The following is an 18,759-nucleotide window of genomic DNA, read 5'->3' as shown; positions in this document are numbered from 1 at the left end:
ATGTTTGTCTTAATACAAACTGCCTTCATTCTTCTAGGCTGGCTATCTGGAGTAATAATAGAACTACTTGATTCTGAAGGACAATTCTTCAGATATTCTATAGCAACAGTAATGTTCTTCCATTCAAGACTTTGAATATTCCTCTTATTGTTACCATTTTCCCTAAGACTTAGTTTGGAACCTCTCAATATCCTAGAATCCATCTTCTAAATGGTATTTAGTCAGTTTTGTTTCTCAACTGTGACATTAGAGTTCTTGACAACCATTTAATATATACAGTAGGGTAGTTTTCTCGCTTGATCTAGTCTTTATGATTCCCATTAATGTATCCTAAGATTATAGTTTTTCTTTTAAAATTTGTTATATAACAAGTCACATAAATGACTCATAATAAACTGAAACTAAGTTTTTGTGAAACTAGGTTTCCTGCTTTGTATTTATGTAAATGGTAATTGCTTAATCTAAATGAAAGATTTTTTTTTTTAATGAAAGATGTTTTAACTTATCCCTTATGAGTTTCTTCCTGATACTACTATCCTTTAGAAATCATTGAATCCTGATTCTGTTAACAAAGATACTATTTATCCTAATGAGTTTTGTGGTCTCCACCAGTTTAGTAAATATTCTTAATTATTTTATCCACAATGTCTAAAATTAGTATGAAAATTTTGATCAAACATGGGGTTTGACTGAGAGTACGTGTATTTCCTTTACTCTTCAAATAGCACTAAAATTACCATAAAGGAATACAAAGAGGCATTAGACCCCAGTGACAAAAATGAGTGGAAGAATTAGAAACCACCATAGATACAAAATTTCAACTATTTTTTAGAAAAAAACAAAACACACAGAAGAGTGTTAAGTGATTCAGCCAAATGGAGGAAGGTACACCCTGCATTGTCTACAGGGACAAGCAAATGAATTTACCCAACACAACCTCCCCAGAGACTCAACATGTGGTAGCAAAATATCTCTGAAAAGATAAGGACGAGACTTGAGATTAAAAGTAGATAATGTTAAAAAAATAGGTAACATTTGAAAATCTTATGAAGTGATTGAATCATACAAACTACCTCTTCCTCCTCTAGGAAACTGGGGATTTTTTTCTCCAAGAAAATGGAAGCTGAGGGTTCTGGATCCAGGAACATCAGATGCATGAAGAGGATAGGGGTTTGGAGCCAAGGAATTAAATGAAAATCTGCATACAGACTGGTGGGTCTTTGAAATAAAAATGAGCTTCCATTTAGCTTCTTAAGGTCATGAATAGGAATGGACAGCCAAGGAATAACAAAACAGTTGAGGAAAGCCTCTAAAATAAGAAGCCAGGAGTGCCTGGGTGGCATAGTCGGTTGAGCAGCCAACTCTTGGTTTTTGGTTCAGATTGTAAACTCAGGGTCATGAGATCAAGCCCCACATTGGCCTCTATGCTCAGCACAGAGTCTGCTTATGACTCTTCCTCTGCCTCTCCCCCTGCATGTGTGCTCTCTCCCTCAAAATAAATAAGTAAATATTTTAAAATAAAATGAGAAGCCAAACAAATAAGAGAAAAGGCAGAGAGAGCAAGGGTAGAAAACTGGGGTGGACGGGGAATCTCTAAGAAATGAAATGTTGTGTCTTCAAAAGAACAGGATGTTATTTTGAAAAATCTTTGAACAAATAAAAAACCTTTATAAATAAAATATAATTATACCCCCACCAATAGTGGAAGGATTGTAGGTAAAGTTGAAGCAATTTCCTAGGAATTAGAACAAAAAGATTAAATGAGGGAAATAGAAAATAATTTTTTTAAAGATTTTGAGAGAGAAAGAGCATGTGAGAGAGAGAACATATGTGCATGCATGCATGAGGGAGAAGGGCAGAGGGAGAAGCAGGCTCCCCGAAAAGCAGGGAGCCCAGGATCCTGGGATCATGACCTGAGCCAAAGGCAGATGCTTAACTGACTGAGCCACCCAGGTGCCCCCAGAGAAAAATACATTTTTTAAAAAATTTTTATTTATTTATTCATAGAGACACAGAGAGAGAGAGAGAGAGAGGCAGAGACACAGGAAGAGAGAGAAGCAGGCTCCATGCAGGGAGCCCGATGTGGGACTCCATCCCAGGTCTCCAGGATCACACCCCAGGCTGCAGGCTGCGCAAAACGCTGCACCACGGGGGATGCCCGAAAAATACATTTTAAAATTAAAGATAGACTAGGAGGTCCAATAATTGACTAATAGAAACCCAAATATTAAAGGACAGAGAAAATAGTGAGAAATGATGCCCAAAAAATCTCCAAAGCATTTTTTTTAAAGATTTTATTTATTTATTCATGAGACACCTAGAGAAAGGCAGAGACACAGGCAGAGAGAAGCAGATTCCCTGCAGAGAGCCCGATGGGGACTGGATCCCGGGACTCCAGGATCACGCCCTGGGCCTAAGGGAGGTGCTCAACCACTGAGCCACCCAGGCGTCCCTCCAAAGCATTTTCCAAGTCAATAGATTTGTAAATTGAAAAAGCTTTAGAATAGTAAAAAAAGACAAAGACCCAAGAAACTTGATTATGAAATTTAGTAAACTGGAGATATAGAGACTTTACTAAAAGCATCCAGAAAGAGTAGCTAGAGGTTACATTCAAAGGACCCATAAGAATGGCATTTACATAGTAGTAGCATAGGGACATAGAAACAGGATCAAGGGATCCCTGAGTGGCGCAGCGGTTTGGCGCCTGCCTTTGGCCCAGGGCGCAATCCTGAAGACCCGGGATCGAATCCCACGTCGGGCTCCCGGTGCATGGAGCCTGCTTCTCCCTCTGCCTATGTCTCTGCCTCTCTCTCTTCTCTCTCTGTGACTATCATAAATAAATAAAAAATTAAAAAAAAAAAAAAGAAACAGGATCAAGTCTTCATATGTCTTCATCGGGAAAGATTTCCTACCTATAATTTTATTGCCAGCTAAATTATCAATCAAATGTGAATTTAGAATAAAGATATTTTTAGACCTGCAAGTGACTCCAAAATTGTAGTTCTCATGAACTCTTTTTTGTTCATAAGTTGCCCTTAAATAGAAAGGGAGAAGAAATCAGGTTCAAGAAGTAGGATTCAAAGAGAAGAGCTAAGGATGAGCCCAAGATGACAGCTGTGTAGCCAGTTCAGAGCATCCCCCAACAGAGTGAAGCAGAAGAAAGAACAGTTTGGGGAAGATACAGATGCAGGAAAAAGACAGAATCTGATATATTTGAGCATATGGGAAATACTGATAGACATATAACAGATGTTGGAGCTTTTGAGTGAAAGCTAAAAATACATAGAAAACGAAAAAAAATGAGGTAGTCATTGATTTGTAGAGAAGAAGTGCATGATCTTAACTGTTCTACTTGACTGAGTACTGACTAGTATCTCTCCAATCCTTTCATAATTCCTCTTGATTTAAACAAAGACTGATAAAATTACATGGGATGTGGAGGATGGGGGGTTAAGATGCTGAAGCTAAATACTTGTATTTCACAGAAGGGTGTCAGTAAATAATATCTAAATTTGACAAGTCAAGCATACTTAGAAAAAGAAAGGCAAATACCAGAACCTACTAGAAGATTCTGTAGGATGTAGGGATAAGGAGGACTCTGCTGTTTTTCCAAAGCCCTTTGTCTTCATTGTTTTTTTTTTTTTTCATTTTTTTTACTCTTTTAATATAAAAATTCAGTGAAATTATATAGCATATTGTAGAGACCTCTTTCCAGATATTTATCAGTTAATTAATTCTAGCCAAATATCTAGCTGTATCATGCATTCTTTGTTTAGTTGTCATGTTCATAATAGCACCATTGTCTTACTCATATCACGGCGTAGGAAGTCTAATAGATTTCTTTGGTCTATTAACTTGGTATCACTTTCCCTTAATGATTTTCTTACAAAGTTATTTCTTCACTTCTGCTTTAAAGAGTCTTTGTTCTAATTTAGCATTGTTTCTCTTGGTTCCTTTTAAATTTAAATATAGTTTCTGACATGCAGTCAGGATATCTAGGATGCTGTGTACTTTATTTGTTTCTTATGTTACCTAAAACAAGGGAATGCTTTTTCTACAAATAAATACCATGGCTATGTTAAAATACTGCTTTGGAAATATTTCCATAACAGTAAGATGATTTAGAATGTGTGTTTGTGAGTGAATTGTAAAATTACTATCTGACATATGTCTTGGAAAATTCCACAGCTTCTGCCAGTTTTCAGTTTCTGGCACATTGACTAGAATTTGTAAATGAGGAAATCAAACTCTACTTTCCCTTGATTTACCAACCCCTGGGCATTGGAATACAAGATTAGAGGTAAATATTTGCTAATCCTGAGTCAAATCCCATTATTGCCGGCTGTATCTGCTCTTAGTGTTTTATTTTTTTATTTGTTTTTATTTTTTTAAAGATATTTATTTATTTATTCATAAGAGATAGAAAGAGAGGCAGAGACACAGGCAGAGGGAGAAGCAGGCCCCATCCCATGCAGGGAGTCTGACGTGGGAGTTGATCCAGGGTCTCCAGGATCAGGCCCTGGACTGAAGGCAGCACTAAACCGCTGAGCCACCGGGGCTGCCCTGCTCTTAGTTTTTCAGTGTTTACAGAGATGAGGCGGTGCTAGGGAAAGTGAAGGAGGAAGGGAGTGAAGGACAAGTAATTATATTGCTACTTTGAGTTTTTAGTTCTTTCCTTTTACTTTATAACCTCAAAAAAAAAAAAAAAAGTTTTCAGTAGGACATGGAAGATTTCCTGGATTGAGCAGCATCCAAAATGATTTCCAGTCCTACCCAGTGGGTCATCAAAATTCATGGAGTCCTCAGGGCTCAAAAATGTTGCTTGGGATAGTTAAAACTGAGTAAGTGAAAGTAATAATCAACAGAAAACAGAATAAAGGTGCCTACTTATTTTATACTGAGAGCAATGAATTGTTAGTGGATATAGATTTTGGTTAGTAATTAGGATAGAAATCAGGATAAAAGAAAGCTCAGAATGTTGAGTCAGATATTAAAAGGTATCCAAAGCAGAAAGTTTGACCTATTAAGTAATGTGTCTGTTTTCTAAGTGTATCCCTTCCTTAGTATTTTTAATCTAGGAATTTCTTTCTTATGATAAATTTACTCATGACATGGTAATGCACTGACAGTAGTTTTCATTTAAAATGCTTATATTCCTAATAGGGATGAGATGTTAGGCGGAAGGATTGCAAACTTATTTTATTTTAGGTTTATTTAGCCATACAAAAATGTTTTTCCTCTTAGGTTCTGGAAAGAAAGCCAGTCGGAAAAACATCTGGTGGTAGTTGAATGAAGAAATGGCATAATCAGTAAAAATTACTTATAGGAAAAAAATAGTGAAGAGAAAATTTTATGTAGCTTTAACTCTGGATTTCTTTATGAAAATTCTTTTTTTTTTTTAAGGAGAGGAAGAGTTCTTTATTATTTTTTAAAATATGTTTATTTTTAAGTAATCTCTGCTCCCAACATGGAGCTTGAACTCGAGTCCAAGATCAGGAGTTGCATGCTCTACTGACTGAACCAGCTTCAAATTTCATTTTTTTAAAACCATTTATTTATTTATTTGAGAGAGAGAGTGAGTGGGAGGGACAGAGAGGATCTGAAGCAGACTCTGTGCTCAGCACAGAGCCTGATGTGGGTCTCAATCCACGACCATAAGATTATAACCTGAGCCAAAACCAAGAGTCAGATGCTCAACAGACAGAGCCACCCAGCCACCCCCTGAAATTTCATTCCTAATCTCTCCCTAAAATTTTCCTCTCACCAAAATATTTGGTCTGTGTTGGACTACCTTTGTATGTCTCAAGTTTTACCCTCATCTATGATCATGAGTTGTAAACATTAAAGAGCCTGTTTTTGTAGCTTTTGCTGTTATCAACCACTCTAAAATTAAAACAATTATTCAGCTTGGCAGGACTTCTGCTGGTTGCTGGAAAAGTTATTTATGAGACTGCAGCTATATGGTGGCTTGACTGGGGCATGAGTGTCTAAGAGCCTCACAGTCGGACGCCTGGGTATCACTGTCAGCTGGTACTTATTTTTCCACATGGTATATCATCATTCGGAAACCTAGCCTGGACTTTTTCTTACATGGTGGCATGAGTGTTTCAAGAGGATAAAGCTTCAGTGTTTTGTAAGGCTCAACCTTGGGAATCATACAGTGTTACTTCCATCACATTGTTTTGGTAAAATTAAGTCACCATGTCAACTCAGATGCAGAGGGTGGGAAACCAGACTACCTTATGAAGAGAGGTATAGCAAAATCCCATTGCAAAAGGTCATTGCCAGAAGGAGTTAAGATTTATTGAAAGGTGTCATTATGGGCAGCCCAGGTAGCTCAGCGGTTTAGTGCCACCTTCGGCCTGGGGTGTGATCCCAGAGACCTGGGATCAAGTCCCATGTTGGGCTCCCTGCATGGAGCCTGCTTCTCCCTCTGTCAGTGTCTCTGCCTCTCTCTCTCTCTCTCTCTCTGTGTGTGTGTGTGTCTCATGAATAATAAATAAATAAAATCTAAAAAAAAGAAAAAAAAAAGAAAGCTGTGATTATGAGTTTCTACCATGGTTTCCACTTTGACTCCAGTGATTCACATTCTTATCACATGTAAAATATCTGCTCCCAGTTGTCCTCATGTGCAGTTCCCCTTGATCCAGAGACCTATGAACTAAAAAGAAAAGTCATTTACACCATGCACACAATATACATTGTTGTCACAGGGATAGAATAATGGCAATAGACATTCTCCCTAAAAAAAAAAAAAAAAAAATAATAATAATAATGGGGAGCTAACAGGAGGCACATAGCAGTTGTTGGTTCCCATCAGTTCTAAAATCTAGATGGGCACATGTCAGGGTCATCTACTCCAGAAGCAGGAAATGTGGCTGGACTTGGGCCCAATTCTGCTTCCTGGGAATGGTTCCTGAATCTGTTTTTCTCTGTGATTCTTGGTACCACATTCTGGGCTATTAATGCTGCTTTCTGAGAGGTCTCTCCTTCTACTTAGTAATGTCTTATGAAGCTAAATATCTTTCTTAGTGTACTTCCTTCCTAGAGAAATTTGGATTCCCAGAGGCTGCTCTTCTTTTTTGAAAAACCTCTGTCCCTTTTAATCCAGCTGGAACATCTTCCTTTAAAATTTCTAGAATTTTTGGGACACCTGGGTGGCTCAGTTGGTTGGGCATCTGACTCTTGGTTTTGGCTTGGGTCATGGTCTCAGATCAGTCGTAAGATGGATCCCTGTTTTGGGCTACATGCTCAGCGCAGAGTCTGCTTGTCCCTCTCCTTCTCCTCCCCTCACTCATGCACACACTTTCTAAAATAAATAAAATCTTAAAAAAATAAATAATAAAATTTCTAGGATTTTTCTATGAATCTGATTTGTTATTCTCCATCCCAAAAGCTGTATTATAACTCATTTTAAGACAGGCCTCTCTCTAGTTTGGTTGTGTCAGGCTGTTGTGACATAATTCCCTTAAGTTTCTTAGAGGAATTCTTGTCTAATTGAGAGAGTCAACTAGGCATGGCTTTAAGATTTTCTGAGGTTTCTCAAAGCAACTTAACAGCCACATTATTTTATCTGGTATTTACCCTGTAGATAGTTCTTATTTTGAGAATCTTATGGCTTGAGAGACAGAAGATGAGAAATAGTTTTATTTTCCAGTATAGTAAGATCTAGGCCCTCTATATGTCTTCTAATATTTTTTCTTGAAAACTAAACAGTTCTTTCTTTCTTTTTTTCTTTTTTAAGATTTTATTTATTTATGAGAGACACACACACACAGAAAGAGACATAGGCAGAGGGAGAAGCAGGCTCCCCATAAGGAGCCTGATGTAGGACTCAATCCCAGGATCCTGGGATCAGGACCTGAGCAAAAGGCAGATGCTCAACCGCTGAGCCACCCAGGTGCCCCTAAACAGTTCTTTCTGTAGTGTATTTCTTACCATATTTTATCATAAGCAGCTAAAAGAGACTAATTATCACTTTCAAAGCAGCTAATATAAACATGTTTAAAGACTAAAGGAGCAATGCCTGGATGGCTTGGTTAAGCATCTGACTCTTGGTCTCAGCTCAGGTCTTAATTTTAAGATCATGAGTTGAAGCCCTGTGTTGAACTCCATACTGGTCTTGGAGCCTACTTTTAAAAAAGATTAGAGGAAATCAGATTTAAGTAATTAAAGGAGAGTATGATGACAGTGACTCAAATAGACAATGTCAATAAAGAAATAAAATTATAAAAAAATCAAATGGAAATTCTGAAGTTGAAAAGTAGAATAACTGAAAAAATTACTAGTGGAGGAACTCAAAATCAAATTGGAGATCACACAGAATGAGAATCCATGAATTTAAAGACAGAGCAGTAGAAATGATCCAACTGGGATCCCTGGGTGGCGCAGCGGTTTAGCGCCTGCCTTTGGCCCAGGGTGCGATCCTGGAGACCCCGGATCGAATCCCACGTCGGGCTCCCAGTGCATGGAGCCTGCTTCTCCCTCTGCCTATGTCTCTGCCTCTCCCTCTCTCTCTCTATCATAAAAATAAATTTAAAAATTTTTTTTAAAAAAATGATCCAACTTGAAGAAAAGAATGAAACAAAATGAACGGAACCTCAGGAATTATGGGACATCAGCTGTACCAACAATACATATAGTTGGAGACGGGAGATGAGAGAGTCGGAAAAAAATATTTGAAGAAATAATAGCTGAAAATTTCCCAAATTTGATGAAAAGCATGTATCTACACATCCAAAAATCTGAGTGAGTAGGACTAATACAAAGAAATCTACACCTGGGCACACTTGAATTGAACTGTTTAAATCAAGATACAAAGAAAAAATCTGGGAAGTAAAAATTCATGGTGTATGTGAGGGAACAGCGATATGAATAGCAGCTGACTTTTCACCAGAAGCCATGGAAGCAAGAAAGCAGTTGGGTAACAAGTCAAAGTATAGAGAGTAAAAATTATTAAGAATTTTATATTCAGGGGATCCCTGGGTGGCTCAGCGGTTTAGTGCCTGCCTTTGGCCCAGAGCGCGATCCTGGAGTCCTGAGATCAAGTCACACATCAGGCTCCCTGCTTCTCCCTCTGCCTGTGTCTCTGCCTCTCTCTCTCTGTGCATCTGTCATGAATAAATAAATAAAAATCTTTAAAGAAAAAAAAGAATTTTATATTCAGGGGATCCCCAGATGGCTCAGTGGTTTAACACCTGCCTTCATGCCCAGGGCATGATCCTGGAGTCCCGGGATTGAGTCCCACATTGGCTCCCTGCATGGAGCCAGCTTCTCCCTTTGCCTGTGTCTCTGCCTACACCCCCCCATAAATAAATAAATAAATAAAATCTTTTTAAAAAAAATAATTTTATATTCACATCAAAGGACACTCAAGAAACTGAAAAATCCTGAAGAATGAGAGAAATTATTTGTAAATCATACCTGAGAACAGATATATTTATATCCAGAATATAAAGAACCCTTACAAAGCCATTACAATGAAACAACCCAGTTTTTTTTACAAAAGTCAAAGGACTTGAACAGACATTTCCTTGAAGAAGATATATGAAAGGCCAACACATATGAAAATATGCTCAAAATCATTAGCCCTAAAAAAAAATCATTAGCCCTTAGAGAAAGGCAAATCAAAACTAATGAAATAGCACTTTATACCCACTAGGATGAGTATAATTAAAAATAGCAAAAATGGGAAAATAAGTATTAGCTATGATGTGGAGAAATTTGTGTTTCTTTTTAAGTAAACTCCACCCAGCGTGGGGCTCAAACTCATGAGCCCGAGATCAAGAGTCACAGGCTTCTCACTGATTTTGCCGCCCAAGTGCCCCTGATGTGGAGAAATTGGGGGATCCCTGCGTGGCGCAGCGGTTTGGCGCCTGCCTTTGGCCCAGGGCGCGATCCTGGAGACCCAGGATCGAATCCCACGTCGGGCTCCCGGTACATGGAGCCCTCTTCTCCCTCTGCCTATGTCTCTGTCTCTCTCTCTGTGTGTGTGACTATCATAAATAAATTAAAAAAAAAAAAAAAGAAATTGGAAACTTTTACCTTGTTGGTAGCAATGTAAATTGGTGCAGTTAGTTACTGTGGAAAGCACTTTGGTAGTTCCTTAAAAAGTTAGAAGTACCGTACAATCCAGAAATTCCACTCATAGATGTTTAGATACCAAAAGAATTGAAAACAAATATTCAGAGACGCCTGGGTGACTCAGAGGTTGGTCTGCCTTTGGCTCGGGGTGTGATCCTGGGGTTCTGGGATTGAGTTCCACATCAGGCTGCCTGCAGGGAGTCTGCTTCTCCCTCTGCCTATGTCTCTGCCTCTCTTCTGTCTCTCATGAATAAATAAAATCTTTTTAAAAAATTCATAAAAGTATTTGTGCACAAATAATGTTTATAGAAGCAATATTCACAATGGGCAAATGTAGAAGCAATCCAAGTGTCCATTAACAGATGAATGGATAAACAACATTTGGTATATCCATACAACAGAAGATTATTCAGTCAAAATGGAATGGATTACTGACGTATGGTACTATATAGATAAACCTCAAAAATGTTATAAAAAATGAAATAAGCCAAACATAAACGGTCACATTGAATGATTCTGTTTATGTGAGATATCCAGAATAGGGGAACCTGCAGTGACAGAAAGGAGAATAACAGTTGGCTAAATCTGTGAATGGGAGGATATGGGGTGGTAGGTCTTGGGAATGATTACTTAATGAAGACTGAGTCTTCTAGGGGAACAAGAACTTTGAAGTAGATGTGGCAGTTTGCATAACATTGCAGATACTAAATGCCATTGAATTGTACCTTAAAATGGTACATTTTATGTGAATTTGCCTTCGAAAATAATTTAAGTGAATTCTATATCCAGCAAAGCTATTACTGAAAAATACAGGCAAAATAGAGACATTCCCAGAATAGCAAACACAGAGAATTTGTTGTTAGTAGACATGAAATACAGGTTTACATGAAATCCTAAAGGCAGTCCTTCAACCTGAAAGGATACAGTTCCAAATGGTAACTTGACGGAAAAGCACTGTAAAAGTTAATTACCAGAGTAAATATTGAAGGCTATAAATAAATTTTTCTCTTATATTAGTTCAACTGAATTCAAAGACACTTGTGTGACACAATCATAAAACTCTATCATTGGGCTTTTTTTTTTTTTTTAATCATTGGGCTTTTAAGATAAATATATAGTGGGCCCCTGGCCGGCACAGTCAGTTAAGCGTTTGTCCGACTCTTGGTTTTGGCTCAGGTCATGAGATCAAGCTCTGCATCAGGCTCTGAGCTCAGCAGAGTCTGCTGGTTTCTCTTTCCTTTTCTCTCAGCCTCTCCGTGCATGTGTACATGCGTTCTCTCTCCTCTCTCTCTCACTCGCTGTCTCTAAAATGAGTCTTTAAAAAAAGATACATATGCAGCATGATAATAGCAAAAAGGAGGAGGGGGGAAATAGATTTCTTTTGGAGCAAAGTTTTTATATGTTACCAGGTTTAGTACTAATCTAAAATAGATTGTGATATTTTTTTAAACAAAAAAATTACAGTGATACACTAGAGAATACCAACTTAAAAGAAGATAGTAAAAGAAGAACAAAAGACATGAGACAAGGGACGCCTGGGTGGCTCAGCGGTTGAGCATCTATCTGCCTTTGGCTCAGGGCATGATCCTGGAGTCCCAGGATCGGGTCCCACTTCGGGCTCCCTGCTTGGAGCCTGCTTCTCCCTCTGCCTATGTCTCTGTATCTCTCATGAATAAATAAATAAATAATCTTAAAAAAAAAAAAGACATGAGACATACATAAAACAAACAGCAAAATGAGACATATCCCACTAAATAATTACAATAGAATGTGAATGACTTGTATACTTAAAAGGCATAGATTGTCAGACTAGATTTTTTTAAAAAACAAGATTCAACTTTATGCTGTGTAGAAGAGGCACACTTTAAATTCAAAGTCACAGATAGGTTGAACATAAATGAATAGAAGATATACTACATATGTACTAGCCTTGAACCATCTAGAATAAAATTAAGAATTCAGTTTGGGGCACCTAGATAGCTCAGTTAAAGTGTCAAACTATTGGTTTCGGCTCAGGTCATGGTCTTAGGGGCATGGGATTGCACTCATCTGCGTGAGATTCTCTTCCTCTCCCTCTGCCTCTCCCCCTGCTTGTGCTCTCCTTGGTTTGAGCACGCGCTCTCTTTCTCAAATCTTAAAAAATTCATTTTGATTCATAGTATTAAAAATAATAAAATACTTGGGGAAAAATAAGACTTATACACTGAAAATTATGAAACATTGCCAAGAGAAATTAAAGAAGACCTAAAAGATAATTAGAAATTCCAAGTTCATGGTTTGGAAGACCCAATATTAAGATGGCAGTTTTCTCCAAATTGATCTATGGAATCAATGCAATCTCTCAAAATCTCAGCAGGCTTTTTTTTTCTTTTAAAGATTTTATTTATTTATTCATGAGAGACAGAGAGAGAGAGGCAGAGACACGGGCAGAGGGCAAAGCAGGCTCCATGTAGGGAGCTCGATGTGGGACTCGATCCTGGGTCTCTAGGATCACGCCCTGGGCTGAAGGTGGTGCTAAACCGCCGAGCCACCCGGGCTGCCCCAGCAGGCTTTTTTGTAGAAATTGGCAAGGTGGTTCTAAAATTTATATGGGGGCAGCCCCGGTGGCACGGCGGTTTAGCGCTGCCTGCAGCCCAGGGTGTGATCCTGGAGACCCAGGATCGAGTCCCACGTCGGGCTCCCTGTGTGGTGCCTGCTTCTACCTCTGCCTGTGTCTCTGCCTCTCTCTCTCTCTCTCTCTCTCTCTCTGTCTTTGTGAATAAATGAAATCTTTTTAAAAATAATAAAATCTATATGGAAATGCTGCAAAATGAACACAGAGGAGTTCACTTACTGATTTCAAAATAACATTAAGCTATGGTAATCAAGACAGTTATTGGCATAAAGATAGACCTACGAAGTAATGGAACAGTATTGAGAATCTAAGAATAAATGTTTACATTTGTGGCGCCAGTTGATTTTTTTTTTTTTGTGGCCAGTTGATTTTTGATAAAGGTTTCAATAGCGGCAATTCAGTGGGAAAAGAATAGTCTTTTAAACAAATGGTATTGAAACAATTGGATATCTGCAGGGTAGAAGATGAACTTTGGTCTTTACTTCCAACCATATGTATGAAAAATAACTCAAAATGGATCATATACTTAAATGTAAGAACTAAAGCTATAAAACTTCTGGAATGAAACATAGCAGATAAGCTTTATGACCATTGGTTAGACAGATTCATATACAGGTTTTCCCCTGCTATCTGAAAGTAGAGCATCCCTGTGAAACTTTGTAAGCTGAAATGGTGCAAAGCGAAGAAGCGGTTCTGTTAATCTATATGGAAACTTGAGGTGCACCTACCTGGGTGGCTCAGTTGGTTAAGCGTCTGCCTTTGGCTCAGGTCATGATCCCAGGGTCCTGGTCAGGCTCCCTGCTCAGTGGGGAGTCAGCTTCTCTCTCCCCCTGCTTGTGCTCTTTCTTACTCTGCTTGATCTCTCTATAAGAAGTAATCTTTTAAAAAAATTTTTCTTGAGCATTCCTAGAACCAAAAAGTAATGTCTCTTCAGCTTTCCTTATACCTTGGGATACATCTTGCTGATAGATCCACAAAATAAATCAAGATAAAGCACAAATGCTCACAGACACAATTAAAAGCTGTGGTAGCTTGATACTGAGATGCTGAGCATGGTTCATGGGAAGGGAGCTTGGTAGTGCTACTCTCACTGCTCTCGGTTTACTCTGCCTCTCTAATGGCTCACTTGTAAAACCCTGAACACTATTTTTGCTTCTTACCTTTTTTCATAAAAGTGAAAATCCTCTTCAGATATCATTTGGTTTTCAGTTAAAAAACAGTACCAGTGTATTAGGGGATTCCTGGGTGGCTCAGCGGTTTAGCACCTGCCTTTGGCCCAGGGCGTGATCCTGGAGTCCTGGGATCGAGTGCCGCGTCGGGCTCCCTGCACGGAGCGTACATCTCCCTCTGCCTGTGTCTCTCTGCCTCTCTCTCTCTGTGTGTCTCATGAATAAATAAATAAAATCTTAAAAAAAAAAAAAGGAAAGTGGCATAACACAGACTTTCAAAAAGTAGGGATTACATGTATGTAACATCAAAAGCATGATTGATTTTTTTAAAGGTGAATTGAACTTTATCAAAATTAAAAACATTTGTCCTTCAAAAGATACCATCAAGAAGTAGAAGACACAACCCACAGAATGGGAGAAAATATTTGCAGATCATATAGTCCATGATGGGTCTGTATATATATTCAAAGTCCTTGAATATATAAAGAACTGATAAATCTCAATGGTAAGAAGACAACCCACATAAATGGACAAGTGATTTGAATACGTATTTCACCAAAGAAGTCATTTGACTAACATTAAAAGGTGCTCACTAACATTAGTAATTACAGAAAAGCAAATTGAAACCATGGTATACCAATTGGCCAAAGTTAAACAGCTAGACAACAAGTGATGGTAAAATATGGACACACTGGAACTCTCATACATTGCTGGTGGGAATGTAAAATGGAAAACAATTTATTGGTTTCTTTGAAAGTTTAAAATAAACTGAGGTGCTTGACTGGCCCAGTTGGTAGATCACACAACTCTTGATCTCAGGGTTGTGAGTTCGAGCCCTATGTTGGATGTAGAATTTACTTAAAAAAAATCTTGGGGCTTCTGCGTGGCTAGGTTGGTTAAGTGTCTGACTCATGGTTTCGCCTGGGGTCATGATCTCAGGATCTTGAGACTGAGGTCAGCATCTCCACTGTCAGCAGGGAGTCTGCTGGAGATTCTCTCTCCCACTCCCTCTTGCCTCTTTCTGCCACACATGTGCACATGCGCTCTCGCTCAAATAAATAAATAAAATCTTTTTTAAATAACAAAAAAAAAAAGTGTAAAATAAACAACCTATAACACAACCCAGCAATTCTCTATCTTAGATTCTGTACATAAGAAATGAAAACCTGGGGGCAGCCCCGGTGGCGCAGCGGTTTAGCGCCGCCTGCAGCCCAGGGCATGATCCTGGAGACCCTGAATTGAGTTCCACATGGGGCTCCCTGCATGGAGCCTGCTTCTCCCTCTGCCTGTGTCTCTGCCTCTCTCTCTGTGTCTCTATGAATAAATAAATAAAATCTTAAAAAAAAAAAAAGAAAGAAATGAAAACCTGGGAGGCCTGGGTGGCTCAGTGGTTAAGTGTCTGCCTTTGGCTCAGGGCCTGATCCCAGGATCCAGGATCAAGTCACACATCATGCTCTCTGCGAGGAGCCTGCTTCTCCTTCTGCCTATGTCTCTTCCTCTCTCTGTGTCTCTCATGAATAAATAAATCTTTAAAAAAAAAAAAAAAGAACTGAAAACTTATTTCAACCAAGACTTATTTAGAATAATTATAGAAGCATTATTCATGATAGTAAAAAAAATATAGCAATCTAGATGCTTGCCAGCTGGGAATGAATAAACAAAATATGGCATTTCATAAACTGGAATACTATTCAACAGTATAAAAGGAATGACTGGTGCATGCTACAACATGATGAGTTTTTAAAATATGCAGAATAAAGGAAGCCAGATATAAAAGATGACATGTTTTATGTTTCCATTTTTTTTAATGTCCAGAAAAGGAAAATCTGTACAAAAAGAAAGGCAATTAGTGGTTGCTTAAGGTTGGGTATAAGCAAATGGATGGATAGCAAACAGGCATGAAGGATATTTTTGGGGTGATGAAAATTTAAAAATGAAGTGATGGTTGTACAGCCTTACAGGTTTACTAAAAATTATTGAATGTACATTTAAAACCAGTGAATTTTATGGTTAGTGAATTATACCATTTAAAGCTGTTTAAAAAAATATGATATATATACAGATAAAATTGCATGATGGTGAAAACCTAGTAATTACAGCTTTTCTTTAACAAGAAATTTAATATGGCCCCTGGCTGGCTCAGTGGTTGAGTGTTTGCCTTTGGCTCAGGGCGTGATCCTGGGGTCCTGGGATTGAGTCCCACATCAGGCTTCCTGCATGGAGCCTGCTTCTCCCTCTGACTGTGTCTCTTCTCTCTCTGTGTGTGTCTCTCATGAATAAATTAAAAAAAATTTTTTAAATGACACTTATGAAATCGCACACATAATTTTCTCTTCTAACCCATTGGCCAGAACTCAGTGACTTGGCTTTATATAGCTGCAGGAGAAATAAAGTTGTCTTTACATACAGCCATGTGCTAACTAAATGTTGGGAATTCTGTTACACTAGGAGAATGGATAACTAATATTCTCTACTAAAGTACTCACTAAATTTTGTGTTCTATAAAGCTGAAAGAGATCTTTTAATTTTTTAAGTCAGGAACTATACTCTAATTCAACCAGCAGGGGTCGCTGTTGAGCAAGTACATTCTTTGCTATTTCCTTTGTTAAACCTACGTGCCATTACTCCATTACATTTCTTAGTTATATAATTTATAGAAAACAATTATAATTGTAGAAGCCAATAACACACTATATGCTAGTTAATTAAATTTTAAAAAAGAAAAATTAAGAATATACCTTCAGAGAACTGAAATGTGTATCCCACATTTATGTACTTTGCTCACCAATAAAATTTGGTGGTGGGGGGGGGAAATCCCTGGGTGGTTCAGCAGTTTGGCGCCTCGCTTTGGCCAGGGCGTGATCCTGGCATCCGGGGATCGAGTCCTCTTCGGGCCTCCTGCATGGAGCCTGCTTCTCCTCTGTGTCTCTGCCTCTCTCTCTCTTTATCTGTCTCTCATTAAAAAATAAATAAAATCAAAAAAAATAAAAAAATAAAAAAATAAAAAATAAATAAAATCTTAAAAAAAGAAAAACTTGGTAAGAGATAAGGGAGAAAAAAGTACATTTATCGTTATGAACACTGAGTAATGTACAGAAATATTTAATCATTGTACTGTACACCTGAAAATAATAAAACGCTGTTGTGCTTGAATTTAAAAAATTTTTAATGAATGCAAAAAATAAAAACAATTATAGTTTTATACAAAGCAGCAGTAAATGCTAGTGTATAACAAGACACGTCAATTAGATTTTTTAAAGCCTGAATATTTAAGAATGTCTTATCCTAGATAAATACTGTTGCAATATCTATTTGCTTGTTCAGAGGATGATGTCCTACCTTGAAACAATTAATAGAGAACAACCTAGTTGCTCTCATGTTTTACCCATTACCCTGTCCTTGTAATGTAGATAGATTATAAATATACATAATGAAATTATATATTCCTGTTAATATAAAACCAGATTACCTAAGAATGTCAGATGTTTGGATAGTCAACTTCCTCTACAACAATTATATCCAAAATCTTTGACAAATTTGTTGCAATTCATCATATCCTGGACCTAACCGGTTTTGGCAACCTTTATATTTTGCATGAGAAACCAAAGTTTGATTCAGCTGAAATAGTAGAATACCTAAAACATATTCTATTGCTTCTGTGAAACGTTTATTTTACCAGCAATGCCATGAACTGAGGCAGAAGCCATATGGGCTTCCTAGAAAATATTTAAAATTATTGTGTCTACCTCTAGGGTTATTTTCTAAGCTCCATTGTTATGTCACTCCAAATAATGAAATATTCGGATTATTTCTTAGAACTGTAATTTCTTTTTCTTTCTTTCTTTTTTTTTTTTTAAGGATTTTCTTTATTTATTCATGAGAGAGACACAGAGAGAGAGAGAGAGGCAGAGACACAGGCAGAGGGAGAAGCAGGCTGCACACAGGGAGCCTGATGTGGGACTCGATCCTGGGTTTCCAGGATCACACCCTGGGCCAAAGGTAGGCGCCAAACCGCTGAGCCACCCGGGCTGCCCACACATTTCTTTTTCTTTTTCTTTTTTTTTTTTTAAGTAGGCTGTATATCCAACATGGAACCCAAAATGGGGCTCTAGTCATGACCCTGAGATCAACACCTGAGCTGAAATCAAGAGTCAGATTTTTTGTTTGTTTTTTGTTATTTTTTTTCAAGACTTTATTTATTCATGAGAGACACAGAGAGGCAGAGACATAGGCAGAGGGAGAAGCAGGCTCCATGTGGGGAGCCTGATGCGGGACTCAATCCTGGGACTCCAGGATCATGCTCTGGGCCGAAGGGAGGCGCCCAACCACTGAGCCATCCAGGCGTCCCAAGAGTCGGACTTCCTAGAACTGTAATTTCTTAAATTATGAGATTCACAATCTGCCTCATCTGGTCCATTGGTTCTGAAACTTTAGGAAGCAGTGGTGTCACCTGAAGGGCTACTTTTTTTTTTTTTTTTTAAGATTTTATTTATTTATTCATGAGAGACAGAGAAAATCAGAGACACAGGCAGAGGGAGAAGCAGTCTCCATGCAGGGAGCCTGATGTGGGACTCAGTCCTGGGATCATGCCCCGAGCCGAAGACAGTCACTTAACCGCTGAGCCACCCAGGCGTCCCTGAACGACTTGTTAAAATATGGATTGCCATTCTTTCTTTCCACCTCCTCCCCACCTCATTTCTGATACTATAGGTCTGGGTACAGCCCAAGAATTTGCATTTCTAATGAAGTCACACTTGATACTGATGCTACTGGTCAGATAACCACAGGTTGTGAACCATTGATCTTATCCTTTCTTGGGACTTTGGAGTAGACTATAAATGTGCAGAAGGAAGAGGAGGGATATGTAAATCTGAACAGATGTCCTGTTAGCTT

General features: G+C 38.3%; 1 protein-coding gene across 6 annotated transcripts in view; it reads left to right on the top strand.

Moving 5' to 3' along the window:
* The window catches only part of FBXL20 (F-box and leucine rich repeat protein 20), a 115,329-nt gene that overhangs the window by 36,059 nt on the left and 60,511 nt on the right, over positions 1-18,759 (top strand). Inside the window, exon 2 of one of the 6 annotated variants that reach the window (XM_077853060.1) lies at positions 1,089-1,212. The exons of the other annotated variants lie outside the window; for them this stretch is intronic. The gene's annotated coding sequence lies outside the window, so the exon portion shown is untranslated. The remainder of the gene's footprint in view (positions 1-1,088; positions 1,213-18,759) is intronic. 6 annotated transcript variants of the gene reach the window in all.

The sequence above is a fragment of the Canis aureus genome, chromosome 16, assembly GCF_053574225.1.
Source record: "Canis aureus isolate CA01 chromosome 16, VMU_Caureus_v.1.0, whole genome shotgun sequence".
Classification (NCBI taxonomy): Eukaryota; Metazoa; Chordata; class Mammalia; order Carnivora; family Canidae; genus Canis; species Canis aureus.
Note: the sequence above shows the minus strand (reverse complement) of the source record. Positions and strands in the feature narration are given on the sequence as shown.